The following is a 19,297-nucleotide window of genomic DNA, read 5'->3' on the forward strand; positions in this document are numbered from 1 at the left end:
AAAGAAATTGAGGGTTTGGTTAAGAAAAAGAAGGAAGCACATGTCAGGTATAGACAGGATAGATCGAGTGAATCCTTAGAACAATATAAAGGCAGTACCAGTATTCTTAAGAGAGAAATCAGGAGGGCAAAACGGGGACAGGAGATAGCTTTGGCAAATAGAGTTAATGCAAATCCAAAGGGTTTTTACAAATACATTAAGGACAAAAGGATAACTAGGGAGAGAATAGGGCCCCTCAAAGATCAGCAAGGCAACCTTTGTGTGGAGCCGCAGGAGATGGGGCAGATATTAAACGAGTATTTTGCATTTGTATTTACTGTGGAAAAGGACAGGGAAGAAATGGAATATAGGGAAATAGATTGTGACATCTTGAAAAATATCCGTTTTACAAAGGAGCAAGTGCTGGATGTCTTGAAATGGATAAAGTGGATAAGTCCCCAGGATCTGATCAGGTCTACCCTAGAACTCTGTGGGAAGCTAGAGAAGTTATTGCTGGGCCCCTGGCTGAGATATTTGTATCATCGTTAGTCACAGGTGAGGTACCAGAAGACTGGAGGTTGGCTAACGTGGTGCCACTGTTTAAGAAAGGTGGTAAGGTCAAGGCAGGGAACTATCGACCAGTGAGCCTGACATTGATGGTGGGCAAGTTATTGGAGGGAATCCTGAGGGATAGGATGTACGTGTATTGGTAAAGGCAGGGACTGATTAGGGACAGTCAACATGGCTTTGTGCGTGGGAAATCATGTCTCACAAACTTGATTGAGTTTTTTGAAGAAGTAAAAAAGAAGATTGATGAGGGCAGAGTGGTTGATGGGATCTATATGGACTTCAGTAAGGCATTTGACAAAGTTCCCCATGGGAGACTGGTGAGCAAGATTAGATCTCATGGAATACAGGGAGAACTAGCCATTTGGACACAGAACTGGTTCAAAGGTAGAAGACAGAGGGTGGTGGTGGTGGGTTGTTTTTCAGACTGAAGGCTGGTGACCAGTGGAGTGCCACAAGGATCCACTACTTTTCGTCATTTATATAAATGATTTGGATACAAGCATAAGAGGTATAGTTGGTAAGTTTGCAGATGAGGCCAAAATTGGAGGTGTAGTGGACAGTGAAGAAGGTTACCTGAGATTAAAAGGGATCTTGATCAGATGGGCCAATGGGCTGAGAAGTGGCAGATGGAGTTTAATTCAGATAATTGCGAAATGCTACATTTTGGGAAAGCAAATCTTAGCAGGACTTATACACTTAATGGTAAGGTCATAAGGAGTGTTGCTGAACAAAGACACTTTGGGTGCAGGTTCATAGTTCCTTGAAAGTGGAGTCGCAGATATATAGAATAGTGAAGAAGGTGTTTGGTATGCTTTCCTTTATTGGTCAGAGTATTGAGCAGAGGAGTTGGGAGGTCATGTTGCGGCTGTACAGGACATTGGTTAGGCCACTATTGGAATATTGCACACAATTCTGGTCGCCTTCCTATCGGAAAGATGTTGTGAAACTTTGAAAGGGTTCAGAAAAGATTTACAAGGATGTTGCCAGGATTGGAGGATTTGAGCTATAAGGGAGAGGTTGAATAGGCTAGGGCTGTTTTCCCTGGAGCTTTGCAGACTAAGGGGTGACCTTATAGAAGTTTATAAAATCATGAGGGGCATGGATAGGATAACAGACAAAGTCTTTTCCCTGAGGTGGGGGAGTCCAGAACTAGGGGGCATAGGTTTAGGGTGAGAGGGAAAAGATATAAATGAGACCTATGGGGCAACTTTTTCACTCAGAGGGTGGTACATGTATGGAATGAGCTGCCAGAGGAAATGGTGGAGGCTGGTACAATTGCAACATTTAAAAGGCATCTGGATGGGTATATGAACAGGAAGGGATATGGGCCAGATGCTGGCAGGTGTTAGATTGAGTTGGGATATCTGGTCGGCAAGGACAAGTTGGACCAAAGGGTCTGTTTCCATGCTGTACATCTCTACGACTCTAAAATTCTATTTGTCTTCCTAATTACCTGTTGTACCTGCAGACCAACCCTTTATAATTATTGCACAAGGACACCCAGGTCCGTCTGCATAGAAGCATGCTGCAACCTTTTACTGTTACTCCTACCAAAATGGATGATTTCACATTTACTAATATTGTATTCTATCTGCCAGATCTTTCCCCACTCACTTAAAGTATTTTTGTTCCTCTGCAAAGTTTCATAGTCCTCTGCACACTTTGCCCTGCCACTCATCTTAGTGTCATCAGTAAACTTTGACACACTACATGTGGTCCCCAATTCTAAATCATCTATGTAAATTGTGAATAATTGAGGTCCAATACTGATCAGTGAGTAAAAAATGAGGTCTGCAGATGCTGGAGATCACAGCTGCAAATGTGTTGCTGGTCAAAGCACAGCAGGCCAGGCAGCATCTCAGGAATTGAGAATTCGACGTTTTGAGCATAAGCCCGATCCCTGAGGCACATCACTAGTTACTGATTGCCAATCAGAATAGCACTCATATATCCCCACTCTTTGCACCCTATTGGTCAACTAATCCTCTATCCATGCTAATACTTCAACTGTAACGCTCTGCATATTTTATTTTATGCAGCAGCCTCTTGTGCACCACCTTGTCAAAGGCCTTTTGGAAATCTAGTACACCAAATCTACTGGGTCCCCGTTGTTCACCATGCTTGTGATGTCTTCATAGAATTCCAAAAGATTAGTTAAGCATGACCTGCCCTTCATGAACCCATGATGCGTTTGTCTGATGGGACAATTTCTATCCAGGTGCCTTGCTATTTCTTTCTTGATAATAGACTCAAGCATCTTCCTTATTGCAGAAGTTAACTGATCTATAATTCCCCATCTTTTATCTACAGCCCTTTTTAAACAATGGTGTTACACTTGCTGTTTTCCAAACTGCTGGAACAGAGTCCAGCAAATTTTGGACAATTACAAGTACACTTGCTATTTCTCCTGCCATCGCTTTTCACGCTCTAGGATGCATTCCATCAGGGCCAAGGTACTTGTCTATTCTTAGCTCCATTAGTTTGCCCAATACTACCTCTTCCATAATAATGACTGCTTCCAGGTCCTCACCTACCTTCGTCTTTTTATCAATTACTGGCATGTTATTCACGTCCTCCACTGTGAAGACTGACATGAAATACCTGTTCAATGCTTTGGCCATTTCATCATATCCCATGACTAAAGGCCCTTCCTTATCTTCTCAAGGACCAATGTTTTCTTTAGCCACTCTTCTTTTCATTTTATATATTTATAGAAACATTTGCTGTCTGTCTTTATGTTCTGTGCAAGTTTTTTTCTCACGTTCTACCTTACGTTTCTTTATAGCTCTTTTTGTAGTTTTCTGTTGACCTTTCAAGCTTTCCCAATCTTCTAGTTTCCCATTGATCTTTCAATTGATAGCCTCCCTTGTTTCCTTAGACACCCATGGTAGATTACCCCTTTTCTGACAGTCCTTGCTTTGCACTGGAATATACTTTTTCTGAGCGCTTTGAAAGTTCTCCACTGCTTTTAACTGTTGCAATCATAAAGTCTTTGTTTCTAGTCTACTTTAGCCAAGTCCTCCCCTACCCTATTGTAGTCTCCCCTGTTTAAGCACAGGACCCTGGTATTGGATTTTATCTTCACACTCTCCATCCGTATTCTAAATTCAACCATTCTGTGATCGCTCCTTCCAAGAAGATCCCTAATTATAAGGTCATTAATTATTCCTGTCTCATTACATAGGACCAGATCTAGGAGAGCTTGCTCCCTCATTAGTTCCATTAAATGCTGTCATGGACACACTCACGAGCTCCTCCTCAAGGCTACCACTGTTTGTGGGAGCTTGTGCACAAATGTCATTTCTGGTATTAACAACAATTATACTGCAAATTATTTCATTGGTCTCAAAAAAAGTCCTGTGATGTGTTTTATATAAAACATTTCACAAATATTTCTTTAGTTTATTTTGCTTACTGCTTTAGCATTTTCTAATTTATTTTATTTTGCATTTGAAGTGTCTGGCCTTCTGTTATGACATTGTAGGGTACATTTTAGTTCACTAGATTTGCTTCCAGACTGCTGAGGTTTCCACTGAACATGGATAAAAATCATCCAGATTATACCAACTGTGACCACAAGCACAGGTTAATGTGCAGTCATCATGATGAAAGACAATTACAAGAACTGCAACTTGTATTTATAGAACAATTTTAAAGTAATGCACAGAGTGTTATTAGACAATTTGGCAATTAGAGATATTCCAGGAATGACCAAACGTTTGCTTAACAGTAGGATTGGGAGAGCAAGTTGGATTGTGAGCATTTTATAATAAAGGGAATTTCGGGTCGGTCAAAAACAGGCGCAGACAGACCTACGGTGCAATTAAAATCAGGGACCCTCAAGGAGCTGGAATTACAACAGCACAGACATTTTACAGGAAGTAGAAAAGAGTGAGACACAGGGATTTAAATGATTCCTCACTACGTCTATTAAGACACATTATAAATCAGTGATTCAGCTTTTCAAGACCAAGGGATAATTAGGGCCTTGTATGTGGTTAGATTGAGAAGTGCGCATGAATTAAAAATACATTTACAGTATACAGTACACACTAACTCTCTCACATTAATCCCTCCCTCTCTACAGGACGCCGATGATGAGTGCAGTTCCTTCGGCCACACTTGTGCATTAACCGAGCCGTCCCTCGGTGAGTCTGTAAAAGCTGCTGTCACCCAGCAGGAGCAGGGGTTGGGTTCTGTCCCGATCCGAGTCGGCCATTCCGTGTCCGCGTCACCGAGCCGAAACAAAAGCGTCAATAACCGCCAACCAGTAACTGACATGCGCTGGCGGCCATGTCCCAGAGTGCATCCCTGAGGCTTCCAGAACAATCTTTGTGCTTGGTCAGGAAAGGCCGAGCATTCTGTCGCTCACTCAGTTTAGTTGTTTTGAAACTACCGTATTGTAGCTACAACGGGTGAGATTTATATTCTTATCAGATTTACACTATCAGACGTAGGAAAAAGATTTATTTCTGTCTCACTTGCATCCTGAGAAAGAAATTAACAGTAAAACTGTCAAGTGAAATAGACTGGTCTGACAGATATTTTCTAACTAAGCTGTTTAGTGGTATTCTTAAAGATCTCTCGAGCAGGTGGGGCTGGAATTCAGAGTTCCTAGCTCTCATCTGGGGACGTTTCCACTGGACCATAAGAAACCTGAAACAGTGCTTGATAATCCAGCCAGGTCTTGTATAATTCACATTGGATGCTTATTTCTAAGTATTCATTTACTTTTTTTCCCCACTTGGACTTATTTAAAAAGGCCACTCCCATGAGTGTGAAGTGATAACGGCGGCACTTTGCTTACTATGGAGGATTTGCATGATTCCGCTTTCTCCTCAGTCTGGGAGTCCATATTCAGCCACCAAATGTAGCACCTGGCTATTTCTATTATTCACACCACACTGGGTTGCACTTGGTTTCAGTACCTTTCCTCTCAGTGGGATAGGAATATAAACACTCATTCTCCACATTAAACAGTGATACAGACAATCACACTTCCTGGCAGGTAAGGGCTGCTTCTATGACAAGTATTTCCTCTTAGGACTAAGTCTACGAGTAGGCTGAAGATTGGATCATTCCAGGTAGTGTTCTGTGTCTACCTTGCTGACATGGCTGCCTTGTCTTCCTGGGAAAAAATACATAATTTTCAGGTTCCAGTAAGGAGCATCTTTATTTTTCAGTAGTGGTAATCACCTGCATCGCTGTGCTTCTCCAACTATTGGTATTCAATTTCATACAAGTCGGCTGTCAGAGCCAGTGCCCATCTCTACAGTTCAGCAGCTGCCATTGATGATATTCCTGTATATAGGCTGAAAATGGAGGTTAGCAGGCTGTCACCAGCACAAAATGCCTGTTGCAAAGGAAATGGATGAACTTCTTAACAATAAAACAAAGGCCAATCCTTTTTCCACTTGTATATACTTTTCATCCATCTTCCTTAATCATGATGAGGTGCTGGTGTTGGATTTAGGTGGACAAGGTCAGAAGTCACATGTCACCAGATTATAGTCCAACAGGTTTATTTGAAAACACAAGTGTTCAGGGTGCTGTTCCTTCATTAGGTGAAGTGAAGAAAAGCACACAGGCACAGAATTTATTGGCAGAGAGATCAAAATATTATACAAATAGTGTGAGGGGAGTGTCAGTAGGCTGAATAATAAGTCCCTGCAGGTGATCAAAATTGTCAAATGGGGTGAGTAAAGTCTTTGTTTGTGGAATTGATGTGATGCAATGGGTCTGTCCTCTCCATTTGGCAAGATGTGTGACAGTACAGTCTCAACCCTATAAGGTGAGATGTTGCATGACAATTGCAGTGGCAATTTTGGTCAAAATGAGTCAGGGCTTGCTTCATCTCCTGGTAAGCCATCTCACATTCTTGAGTCCATTTCCACAGTTATCCTTTTCCGAGAAACCGTTGCATGGTTTTACCATTGTTGCCCAACCAGACACAAACTTGTCGAAGAAATTTCCAAGTACCAAGAATGATCTCAGCTGAGACCCATTTTCTGGTTTAGGGGCCTTCATGATAACCTTCATCTTCTTGAGTGCTTTGTGTAGTCCCTTGCCATTGATTACATGGCTCAGGTATCCATGGAGTCTTTAAAAAAATTGCATTTCCCTTTTTTTATTTGTAGCTTGTGTTCTTGCAACCTTTTTAGACTTTTTTGTAGGCTTTTCAAATTATCCTCTTTGGAGGATACAATAACCAAAGAATTGTCCAGATAACAGTAGACCCCTGCACTCAAAATTTAGTCCAGGCTATCTGGAATGGAGCTGGCGCTGATGTGATGCCAAAAGCAGTCACTTGGAACAGTTCCCTGTGTGGCACTATCATTAGCGGCAGCTGGTCATTCTTTGTGACACACATTTATAAGTAGGCCTGCAACAGATCCATTTTTGAGATTTTTCTTTACCCCTAAACAATCCACTAAAAAGGTCCTCAATGCATGGTAGTGGGTATTCATCCACACACACGGCTGGGTTCACTGTGACCTTAAAGTCACCGCAAATCCTCATGGCACCATTTATTTTTTTAAAATCAGAGTGATTGGATTTGCCCATTCACTGATGGTCACTGGTTCCAATACTTGCAGCTTTACCAGCTGTTCCAGTGTGCCTCCACTTTAGGCTAGATGCGCCTTCAGACTCCTTGGATGAGCCTCAGCTTCAACCGATGTTTAATTTCCACTCTTCCCACCTCCCCCAAGGTTCCCTGAAGACCTATCCAAAATTTCTTACAAACTTGCTTTTGATTTTGCCAGCTATTAACCATACCTCAGTTTAACTTTAAGTTCTGTAACTAAGAGTGTTTGAATAATGCAGGTTAGTCGCCTTTCACTACATACAGAGGCAGTTCAGCACAGTGGTCCCTTAGCTGCACTTTTACCAGTAGTACCACTTGTTCTATGTATATCTGTGGTTTAATCTTGGTGGCACATCACTGGTGACAGGCCTCCAGTCTGAACGGCAACCCTCCACTACCACCACTCTGTCTTCTACCTTTTGAGCCAGTTCTGTATCAAAATGGCTAGTTTTCCCTGCATTCCATGTGATCTAGCCTTGCTAACCAGTCAACCATGAGAAACCTTGACAAATGCCTTACTGAAGTCTATATTGATCACATCTACCGCTCTCTCCTCATCAATCCTCTTTGAACTAGAGGGCATAGGTTTAGGGTGAGAGGGGAAAGATATAAAAGAGACCTAAGAGGCAACTTTTTCTAGCAGAGGGTAGTACGTGTATGGAGTGAGCTGCCAGAAGAAGTGGTGGAGGCTCATAGAACTGTATCATTTAAAATAAATTTGGATGGGTATATGAATAGGAAGGGTTTGGAGGGATATGTGCCAGGAGCTGGCAGGTGTGACTAGATTAGGTTGGGATATCTGCTCGGAATGGACAAATTGGACCGAAGGGTCTGTTTCCGTGCTGTACGTATCAATGACTCGAAAACTACATACGTAACAGCTAACCACTCAAAATCTTGGTTTTACGAAGGTGGGAAGGTCACCTGCTCCCAGGGTATAGGTTGGTGTTTTTAATATATCAATAAAGCCTACAGCCTTGGATTTTAATCGCTCCATCTTAGGTGGCTGTGGCTTCAGTTGCTTAGGCCTTATGTTCTGGAATTTCCTTTCTTCACCTCTCTGTCTCTGTACCTCCACTTATTCCTTGCATCCTGTGGAGTTACATGTGCACAATGTTGTGAAGGACAAACCTGACCAGAATTCCTCCCTGCTTCCAGCACATTATAAAGATTGAGATTTCCCAGTCTCTCCCATTGAATGTAGAAATTTTACCCCTCTTGTATTGCCCATGAATCCACAGGAATTCCAACACACTGTTGGAAACCAGCTTGGAAATGATCATAGGAATGCTAATTTCTTTTTTAATCTAAATTTTCTTTAAACACTTGTTTATAATGTTGAACAGTATTAATCCGGGTCTCTGATTGCTAGTCCAATGACATTACCATAATGCTATCATTCCCCCTAAAATGTATTGGGTGACAAATGACAGGATTGTTGAAGGTAAGGTAATTAAAGTGGAAGGTTGTATTGTGAAATTCCTTGAAATAAAAGAGAAAGGTCTGAGAAATACTCTTGTTATGAAATTTCAACATACTGAGTCCGGTTTCAAAAGTCAAATAGTGTCTTTATGTCATGTGTGTGGAGCTGTTGCTGGACAATCCAAGCACTTCTCCACCAATGTTCAAATGAACACAGTTTATTTTCATTATGAGTTACAACGTAATGGCATAAGTAGGCAAAGGCCACAGCACAATAGCCTCTGGATTGACAATTGTGTTTCTGAACAATAATTGTGATGCAGAGACTTGGTATTTTATTTTGTGCATTGTTTATGTGTCTCCCTTATGTTAATCGGCTCACCCTTCATATTGTCTCTATGCATTGGCAACCTAGCTTTGGTTTCTGACTGGTACTTGGCGATAAATCCAAATTTTACACCTTTGGAGCATACAGCATAGAAAAATGCTGTTCAGCTGATTGTATTGTCTGTTCAACTGTTCTGTGCTCATAAGATAGCATGCCAATGCATTGACCTCTGATTTTGGAAGGTCCTGCTGCGCATGGACATTAAATGTCTGTATTTCGAAGAAGGATCAGAAGGTTGCAAATGTGTTGCTGGTCAAAGCACAGCAGGCCAGGCAGCATCTCAGGAATAGAGAATTCGACGTTTCGAGCATAAGCCCTTCATCAGGAATAAAGGATCAGAAGGACTGTACCTGTGTTTGTTCTTTGAAAGTGTTATCTAAGCAGTCTTCCTGTTGTGTAATTTTCAATATCTATCTAAAATTTTACTTTTCAAGAACATTTTAATTTCACTTTGAATCTCCTCCCACCACTCTTTCAGGCACTGCATTCCAGATCTCATAATTCACTGCATTAAATAAACCCTTCACCGTATGTTCCTCCTTGTTCTTTTGGGAGTTGTCCTACATGTGATCTCTACTAACAAACTCACTCGTTTGTGAAAACTGATTCTTCCTATCTGCTGCATCAAAACACCAACTAAGTTTTAACATCTCCATGAATCTCCTCTTGCACCACAAAATTTTAAAGCAATCCCAGCTTCTCTGGTTTCTCTACATAACTGAAGTTTGTCATTCTAGGTATTTTACGAATAAGTCTCTTCTGCATCCTCTTCAGGCCTTATTATCCTGAAGTGCATTGCCTAAGATTGGCCATGATATTCTAGCTGGAACCTAGCTGCTAATCTTATAAATGGTTTGCATAGCTTCCTTGCTTTACTTGCTTCTGCTCATTATTGCAAGGATTCTGAATGTTATTTTAACAACACTATCAACCTGTACCATTACCTTCAAAAATGTCTGTATATCAAAGTTTATATATATGTGCTCTCTTTAAATTTGTATCCTCATTTTACAGGCAGTCCCCAGGTTGTGAACAGGTTCCTTTCTGGACTCCGTTTGCAAGTTGATTTGTACGCAAGTTGAACAAGAATGCAAGTCAATATAAAAGCGCTGTTTGTAAGTATGGGAAATTTTGCATGTTGGGTTTTTAGAATTACACCCTTGATGGGATTATGTTTGTAATTATGAGCGTTCATAAGTCGGGATGTTTGTAAATTGGGGACTTTTGCATATTGCAACATCTCATTTTCTAAAAAAAATCACATTTCATCTGCTGTATGTCTGCCTATTTCTTCAAGTCCTCCAGAGATCTGCTATGATCTAGCACTCCCTTTTTGTGGTGACTTATTGGGCTACTTTATTGACAAAACAAATCCCCTCATCCCTGTCAGAGAGTGGGTCTGGTATTCAGGTGGATGCATTTAGCTAAGTCTCACAATCCATTTTTATGTAACAATTGGCTCTTATCCCTCTAGCCACGAGCCCAGTATTACCACCTTTGGTGCTAAATGGGGCCACTAGCACCTAATATAAAAGATCAAGCTTCTATGCCCTGATCATAATCCATTGCTTATTGTTTGAGATAGATGTTGGGCCACTAGTGCTGTTTCAGGAATAATGCATTTCAGTAGCTCCCTTTCTTTCTTAGTTTCTGCTATTTAGCTGGGGGTGGAGGTTTAGTAGGGAAGCAACTATTATCCTTTGATTCCACTGCATTGTTAATCTAAGATGCCACGAGGATGGTCTGAGCTCTATCCTGGATAGAACTTTGCAGAATTATAGTCCACTTGCATCATGGGATCAATAGTAGGCATGTTTTAATCCAAGAAGTCCATTTTTAAAATTAGCAGTAGCATTTAAACAATTCTTATGGACATTAGATTAGAAGAGATATAAAATATATATAAGGTAGAAATGAGAGTGATAATTGATAAACTACTCAAATTTAAGATAAATCATTAGTATTTGTATATTATCTCTGCACATGATAAAAGAAATTGAAGACAAGTTGGCAGAGGTACTATTCAATATGCATATAACTAATTAGACTAAAGAATATTGCGAAAGGACTGGCTAGCAGGTATTGTGATTCCTATATTTATGAAAGGATGTGGAACAACAGACCAATTAGCTTAATTTTTTTTTAGATTAGATTAGATTTACAGTGTGGAAACAGGCCCTTCGGCCCAACAAGTCCACACCGACCCGCCGAAGCGAAACCCACCCATACCCCTACATTTACCCCTACCTAACACTATGGGCAATTTAGCATGGTCAATTCACCTGACCCGCACATCTTTGGACTGTGGGAGGAAACCGGAGCACCCGGAGGAAACCCACGCTGACACGGGGAGAACGTGCAAACTCCACACATTGTCTTGACGCTACCACATTCCTCCTCTGGGTACTAAGCACTGCTGCAGCCAATGATCCACCAAGACTCTGTTTCTGCCCCACTGCAGCCAGTAGTCCTTGCTCCTGGCACCACCACCACCGCTGCAGTTGACTTCCTGCCGACACTGCTCCTGCTTCCCCGTAAGGTCAGAAGATGAAGAAAAAGGAGAAAGGGGGAAGGGAGCAGATGGGTTCAGGAGCCCAAACTCTACCTGTTGTGCTGGTGCTGCCATCTGGACATGGTGTGCTGATTGTTTACATATTTCCTCTGCTCCCAGTGTAACAGTGATTACCACATGTCACTGGCAATGTTGCATTTATTCAAAGAGTCTTTCAGGGTGTCCTTACTGCATTTCATTTGCCTTCCTAGTGTTTGCTTATCATTAAAGAGCTTGGAGTACAGTTCTTGTCTAAGGAAGCTTGTGTTGGACAATGTTGCTGACTCATCGCGGCTGGTCATGCATGACCAGTGCATTGATTCTGGGGATAGTGACATGGTAGATGTCTCCAACAATCTGCTCCTGTCACAATCACTGACATTGACCAGTAAAATCTGCAGCAAACCCCTAGACAACCTGGAAGTCAAGTGGAAGGATCAGGCAGAATCCAGAGAATCTCACCTATCTGACTCATCAAATACTGCCAGCCCCACCTATGACAGAGTTTGCAGCTCCAAAATTGGACAACTCAGCCATCACATAACTGCCCTCTCCCAACCCCACCCCACTAATCAGAGGGATAGCACATCATCCTTGACCCTGAAGTTCTGCCAAAGAAGGAAGTGTTTTACCTAGTGTTAATGAAGGAAAGGCAATATAATTCTACATCAGAACTGCGGATGACTTAGATAGAAATTACCATTCATCTGCCACCCTTGACCTTCTAGGTGTTAGAGGTTTGGAAGGTGCTGTTCGAGGAACATTGGTGAGTTGCTGGAGTGCATCTTACAGATGGTACCCATTGCTACCACTGTGCATCAGTGGTGGATGAAAGTAATGTTTAAGGAAGTGGATGCGGTATTGCTCGAACCCACTGGTTTGCCCAGACTGATGTTGATTTCTTGAATATTTGACATCTCAGACAAAGAAGTACATTTGCTTGGCATTCCATCAATTTTTAAGGAGTTAGGTAAGTATGTACGAGTTAAAGGAAAAGAAAAATATGCTGTTTGGTTTAGACGAAGAATGGGAACAGAGGCTTCTGTGGGGCATAAATTCTGACGTGCACCATTTAGCTGAATGATCCTTACTAGGCTCTAGATATGACATGATTTTATTTAACTATGTAATTACAGGCAACAATTCATGTTTATACAATAGCCTATTGTGGTATAACATCTGGAAGTGCACCGTGAGTTATTTTGGCATTGACTATTATTGTCATCAAAATGTTTAGAGAAAAATATTGTTAGCTTTGAGAGGACTGTTTCTAAAAATAACGACAACTGTGTAACTAGACATATGAATGTGATTGCGCAATGTGAAGTAGTAGCTTTATGGAAGTTTTAAAAATCCTGCTCAGATACATTGCGAAGACTATCATTGTTTTTTCTTAACAGGAATCCAATCTGCTGATCCTTAATTTCATTATTTTTGTAGCGATACTGTTGAACGATTGAATTACTGCTCGTGACACACTGCTTTTACCTTGCATTAAGTTTTTAAATGCTCTACAGGTTGGTTGTTCAAGGGATAATATTTCCACAAGGAAATAATTACATCCAAAACTTGTTGCTAGGGTTACTACCTTTGTGGGTGACATTGTATTCGAGAGTCAAGTTTCATGCATTTGATTGTCTTCTAATTGGATGAAAACAACAATTCAAGTTGACCTATTGTAACAAGACTGATCAGTGAACAGAGGCTGCACATTAAATGATAATTAGCTTTTTCAACAAAATAAACATAGAGTGACTAACTTTGTCATTGCATGATTTTAACAGAAGACTTTCTATATCTAAATTATAAATTTTGTGTAATATTTGAGCATATTTTCAGTCAACTATAATACGATACAACTGTATTTTTGGCAGAATTTCTACTTAAAGTTAAATCATTATTCTACTATTTAGGAAAACCTACAATTGCAATAAAATGATCAGATCAATGTAATTCAAAATGACTAATACAATCAATAACAATGAACATAATATTGATAACTGAAGTTATACTAATTCTTATTGGAAAGCTCCATTGTTTATAGTGCAATAACAGCTATCTCCCAGCACTTTCACTTCGTGTAAGCTATAGTATTATAAGAGTAAAGTTAAAAATCACACAACGCCAGGTTATAGTCCAACAGGTTTATTTGGGAACACTAGCTTTCGGAGTGCTGCTCCTTCCACTTCTTTGGAGTGCTTCCACATAAACCTGGCGTTATGTGATTTTTAACTTTGTACACACCAGTCCAACAGTGGCACCTCCAAATCATGTCATAAGAACGTTTTGTGAAGCTTCATAAATATCAAACTTTAGAGTTCTCCTGCTGTTATTAAATCTTGAAACTTCCAGAAGAAAACACGCTGTTTAGGTCAATTCTCTTGTGTCACGGATACTGTTAATTTCCCCTCTTCATCCCAGTTTAATTCTCTGGAAACCCTTACCTATAACTTGCAGAATCTTGGGTGGAATATTCAAAGTTCCTGAATAATGTGGGCAATAGTGAGAAAGTTGGGACAATCGCTTGAGGTGGCCAACAAGGAGCTTCTCAATGCTGAGAGCAAAGTGTCCAACTTTTCAACCAAGTGTTGAACGGCGAGATAAGATTCTCACTCATAAATTGCAAGAACCCTATTTTAATGTATTTTGCATGTATTAGCATGCGTTAACATCTATTATTGCTTAATCTTTCTTGGTTATATGTTTTTGGAGATAAGTCTCTTGATTAAACTTAAAATATAAGCCTTAGCTATTAATTTAACCTGGTGTAGCATTTTGTAGAGGAATAAGACAGTGTTATTTTCTGAGTCTGTAGGTTGTGAAGGAGCAAAAATGGCTTTTGCAGTGTTACTTCTTGTCAGATGTGGGAGTTTAAAGAGAGTTTAAGGGTTACTGCGGATTATATCTGCCATAAATGCTGTTGGATGCTAATCTTATCAGATCGAGTGGATTGGTTGGCGAGACAGATAGAAGCGATGAGGAATTTGCAACAGCAACAGTATGTAATGGATTGCAGTTATAGGAAGGGAGGAAAATCTCAGATACAGTCACATAGTTGGGTTAACTCCAGGAAGGGTAAGAGAAGTAGGCACCTAGGGCAGGAGTCTTTTGTGGATATGCCCATTTCAAACAGGTATGCTGTTTTGGAAAATGTAGGTGGTGATGGATTCTCAGGGGAACGTAGCATGAACAACCAACTTTTTAGTATTGAGACTGGCTGTAATGCAACAAGAGGTACGTTGGCTTCCAAGAGATCAGTTGTGTTAGGGGATTCTGTAGTCTGAGGTACAGACAGATGTTTCTGTGGCCAGCAGAGAGAAAGCAGAATGGTGAGTTGTTTCCTTGGTGCCAGGATCAAGGATGACTCAGAGAGGGTGCAAAATGTTCTCATGGGGGAGAGGGGCCAGCAAGAGGTCATTGTCCACTTTAGAACCAATGATACAGGAAGGGAAAAGGTTGAGATTCTGAAGGGAGATTACAGAGAATTAGGCTGAAATTTAAAAAGGAGATCCTCAAGGCTAGTAATATCTGCATTGCGGATTAGTGGTGTTGGAAGAGCACAGCAGTTCAGACAGCATCCAAGGAGCAGCAAAATCGACGTTTCAGGCAAAAGCCCTTCATCAGGAATAAAGGCAGAGAACCTGAAGCGTGGAGAGATAAGCTGGAGGAGGGTGGGTGTGGGGAAAAGGTAGCATAGAGTACAATAGGTGAGTGGGGGAGGGCGTGGAGTGGATAGGTAGAGAAGGAGATAGACAGGTAGGACAAGTCCGGACAAGTCACGGGGACATTGCTGAGCTGGAAGTTTGGAACTAGGGTGAGGAGGGGGAAGGGGAAATGAGGAAACTGTTGAAGTCCTCATTGATGTCCTGGAGTTGAAGTATTCAGAGGTGAAAGATGAGGCGTTCTTCCTCCAGGTGTCTGGTGGTGAGGGAGCGGCGGTGAAGGACCTCCATGTCCTCGGCAGAGTGGGAGGGGGAGTTGAAATGTTGGGCCATGGGGCGGTGTGGTTGATTGGTGCGGTTGTCCCGGAGATGTTCCCTAAAGCGCTCTGCTAGGAGGCGCCCAGTCTCCCCAATGTAGAGGAGACCGCATCGGGAGCAGTGGATACAATAAATTATATTAGTGGATGTGCAGGTAAAACTTTGATGAATGTGGAAGGCTCCTTTAGGGCCTTGGATAGAGGTGAGGGAAGAGCTGTGAGCGCAGATTTTACAGTTCCTGCGGTGGCAGGGGAAGGTGCCAGGATGGGAGGGTGGGTTGTAGGGGGGGGCGTGGACCTGACCAGGTAGTCACGGAGGGAAAGGTCTTTGTGGAAGGTGGAAAGGAGTGGGGAGGGAAATATATCCCTGGTGGTGGGGTCTTTTTTAAGTGGTGGAAATGTCAGCAGATGATTTGGTTTATGCGAAGATTTGTAGGGTGGAAGGTGAGCACCAGGGGTGTTCTGCCCTTGTTACGGTTGGAGGGGTGAGGTCTGAGGGCGGAGGTGCGCGATGTGGACGAGATGCGTTGGAGGGCATCTTTAACCACGTGGGAAGGGAAATTGCAGTCTCTAAAGAAGGAGGCCATCTGATGTGTTCTATGGTGGAACTGGTCCTCCTGGGAGCAGGTACAGCGGAGGCGGAGGAATTGGGAATTCGGATGGCATTTTTGCAAGAGGTAGGGTGGGAAGAGGTGTAATCCAGGTAGCTGTGCGAGTCGGTGGATTTGTAAAAAATGTCAGTGTCAAGTCAGTCGTCATTAATGGAGATGGAGAGGTCCAGGAAAGGGAGGGAGGTGCCAGAGATGGCCCAGGTAAATTTAAGGTCAGGGTGGAATGTGTTGGTGAAGTTGATGAATTGCTCAACTTCCTCGTGGGAGCACGAGGTGGTGCCAATGCAGTCATCAATATAGCGGAGGAAGAGGTGGGGAGTGGTGCCAGTGTAATTATGGAAGATCGACTGTTCTACGCAGCCAACAAAGAGGCAGGCATAGCTGGGACCCATACGTGTGCCCATGGATAGCCCTTTGCTCTGGAGGAAGTGGGAGGATTCGACGGAGAAATTAAGGGCGAGGACCAGTTCGGCCAAACGAATGAGCGTGTCGGTGGAAGGGTACTGTTAGGGCAGCCAGGAGAGGAAAAAACGGAGGGCTTGGAGGCCCTGGTCATGGCGGATGGAGGTGTAGAGGGATTGGATATCCATGGTGAAGATGAGACGTTGAGGGCTGGGGAAACGGAAGTCTTGGAGGAGGTGGAGGACGTGGGTGGTGTCTCGAACGTATGTGGGGAGTTCCTGGACTGGGGCGATAGGACAGTGTTGAGGTAGGTAGAGATGAGTTCAGTGGGGCAGGAGCATGCTGAGGCAATGGGTCGGCCAGGGTGGTCAGGCTTGTGGATCATAGGAAGGAGGTAGAACCGGGCAGTGCGGGGTTCCCAGACTATGAGGTTGGAAGCTGTGGGTGGGAGATCTCCTGAGGTGATGAGGTTCTGTATGGTCTGGGAGATGATGGTTTAGTGATGGGTGGGGTCATGGTAGAGGGGCGGTAGGAAGAGGTGTCCTCGAGTTGGCGTTTGGCTTCAGCAGTGTAGAGGTCAGTGCGCCAGACTACCACTTTGCCCCCTTTATCTGCTGGCTTGATGGTGAGGTCGGGATTGGAGGGCAGTGCGTTGTGAGGGTGAGTGGTTAGAGTGGGGGAGGGAGGTAGACAGGTTGAGGCGGTTAATGTCCCGGTGGCAGTTGGGAATGAAGAGGTCGAGGGCAGGTAATAGGACAGCGCGGGGTGTCCAGTGTGTCAGAGGTGGGCAAAGATGTCCTTGGAAGGTGGGTGGGAGGCCTGATTGTGAAAGTAAGCTCGGAGGCGGAGGCGGCGGAAGAAGTGTTCGACGTCACGGCGTGTATTAAATTCATTGCGTGGGCAGAGGGGGATGAAGATGAGTCCTTTGCTGAGGACTGATCGTTCGTCCTCAGTGAGGGGGAGGTCTGGAGGGATGGTGAAAACTTGGCAGGGCTGGGAGTTGGTGTGGGTTTGGAGCTGGGAGTGGGGGGCGGAGCGTGTATCTGGAGTGGGTGTGATGTGGGGGGAATGAGTGTGGAGTCATGAGAGGGGTGGTGTTCCCCTCAGGGTTCTGGGAGCGGTAATGGTGACAGTGGGATCTGTGGGGGGGGGGGGCGCGTGTCAGCAGAATGCAGGTGAGTGGTGTTGGGGGCAGAAGTGGTGGCAGACACGGCAGTAGGGATGGTGGAACTCACTGAGTATGTGACATTAGCGATGATGTGAGGGGCAGAAATGATGCATGAGGAATCGTGAGGGGCGGGAGTGGCCATGATGGGGCGGAAGTGACATCATCAATCAGCGTGGGGGTGGCAGCTGCACCAGCCGCATGGCTAATGGTGTCCGAACAGTTCCAGAGGCCGGGGGAATCTTCTGGAATGTTTGAGGAGCGCTGGTTATGGAGGTGTGTAGATAAAAGTTTGTTGTACTTACTTACAGTTTTTGATGTTGAGAAATACTGTTTGTTGAGAGTATGAATTCTCCTGAAGATGTAGTGCAGTAGGGGTCCTTTGCAATTCTGAGAGAGTGTGGCCCTCAGCTGAGGCAGGGCTGACTGTAGAGAGGTTAGGTGCCGGCGCATTGCTGCAAGCGTGGAGAGGAGGATCTTGAAGGAGAACCGTTTCTGCTGTTTTTGAATCTGTAGTCTGTACTGAATCCAACAGCCCATCTAGTATTGCATATTCTAGTTATGGGTGAATAAGCAGCATGTGAAGAGAGGGATCTCAGTGATGTGAAGCAACCTGCCTACAGAGAAAGGCTATGCAAAAGACATTGCAACCACCTAAAGATGAATGAATGACAGTGCAGGAGATGCCACGGCAAGTCTAGGGACACTGTCGTCTATACCTGCCACTTTCTGCAGGAAGATCTTCCGCTTTTAGGCTTGAGTACAGGCAATAATTCATGAAGGCGTACACCCGCAATGCATGGAATTGTTATGACATGAACACTTCGCTCAACAGACACGTTCATCAAATGAACTCTCCCCAACTCTGTTTTCTCTAAGGCTGGCTTGTGGACAGCAAGTGCACCTATGGTTAATATTGGTAATGAGCCCCAGACAGGTGGCGAACAGCGCAACAGTGCTGTATATCCATCCACTTTTAGTCTTGGATGCATCGATAAAGCACTTCAGCACTCACTGGTCAGTTATTTCCAGGATAGCCATTGTTTGCTGTACCGTGCACAATTTCACCCAATAACAGGGTGAAATCATTCCTGATGTCATTTCATCCTCACTTCCCAGGTCTCAGAAGATTGGATTTAACTTCGTGCAGAGTCTTCTCCCCGTTAGCTATTCTGCTTGAGTTATCCCCGTAGTTGCATATGGGGCGGATCTCTAATCAAATAGGAACTGGAACATACTGGTATTTAGTCAAGCTGTAGCCTGTTTCCTAAAGCTTTTCTTCAAAGTTTGGACTGCTTTGTCTGCCAGACCATTGGATGATGGATGGTATGGAGCTGTCCTTATATGTCGAATGCCATTCAACTTTAGGAAACACATGAATTCCCTGCTGGAAATTTAGAAGAGGAGAGAATGGAGAAACCATCTGAAATGATTCCAGAGAGGCCAGTATCCCGTCACCAAGTCACCCTTTATTTACATATGGAGAATCCTTGACAGTGGTCCAGTTCCATCAGTGCCAACTCTGAGTGAACAGAACCTCTGTCATTCCTGTTTCTATCTGTCAGCCAGGGCTTCCTGATTAGACCAGGTTAACAGCTCCAATCAGGGAACTCATGTTCTGAGGTCCACTTGGCTGACCTTACA

The 19,297-nt window shown here is 43.3% G+C and overlaps 1 protein-coding gene across 2 annotated transcripts in view; it reads left to right on the forward strand.

Annotated features, from left to right (window-relative positions):
• The window catches only part of LOC132816121 (threonine synthase-like 1), a 64,445-nt gene that overhangs the window by 5,236 nt on the left and 39,912 nt on the right, over window positions 1–19,297 (forward strand). The window contains exons 2-3 of one of the 2 annotated variants that reach the window (XM_060825580.1): window positions 4,637–4,697; window positions 9,960–10,060. The gene's annotated coding sequence lies outside the window, so the exon portion shown is untranslated. Of the gene's footprint in view, window positions 1–4,636; window positions 4,698–4,864; window positions 4,965–9,959; window positions 10,061–19,297 lie in introns of those variants that run through there. The other variant, XM_060825579.1, reaches the window with a different exon arrangement.

This window comes from Hemiscyllium ocellatum, chromosome 5, assembly GCF_020745735.1.
Source record: "Hemiscyllium ocellatum isolate sHemOce1 chromosome 5, sHemOce1.pat.X.cur, whole genome shotgun sequence".
In the NCBI taxonomy this organism is placed as follows: Eukaryota; Metazoa; Chordata; class Chondrichthyes; order Orectolobiformes; family Hemiscylliidae; genus Hemiscyllium; species Hemiscyllium ocellatum.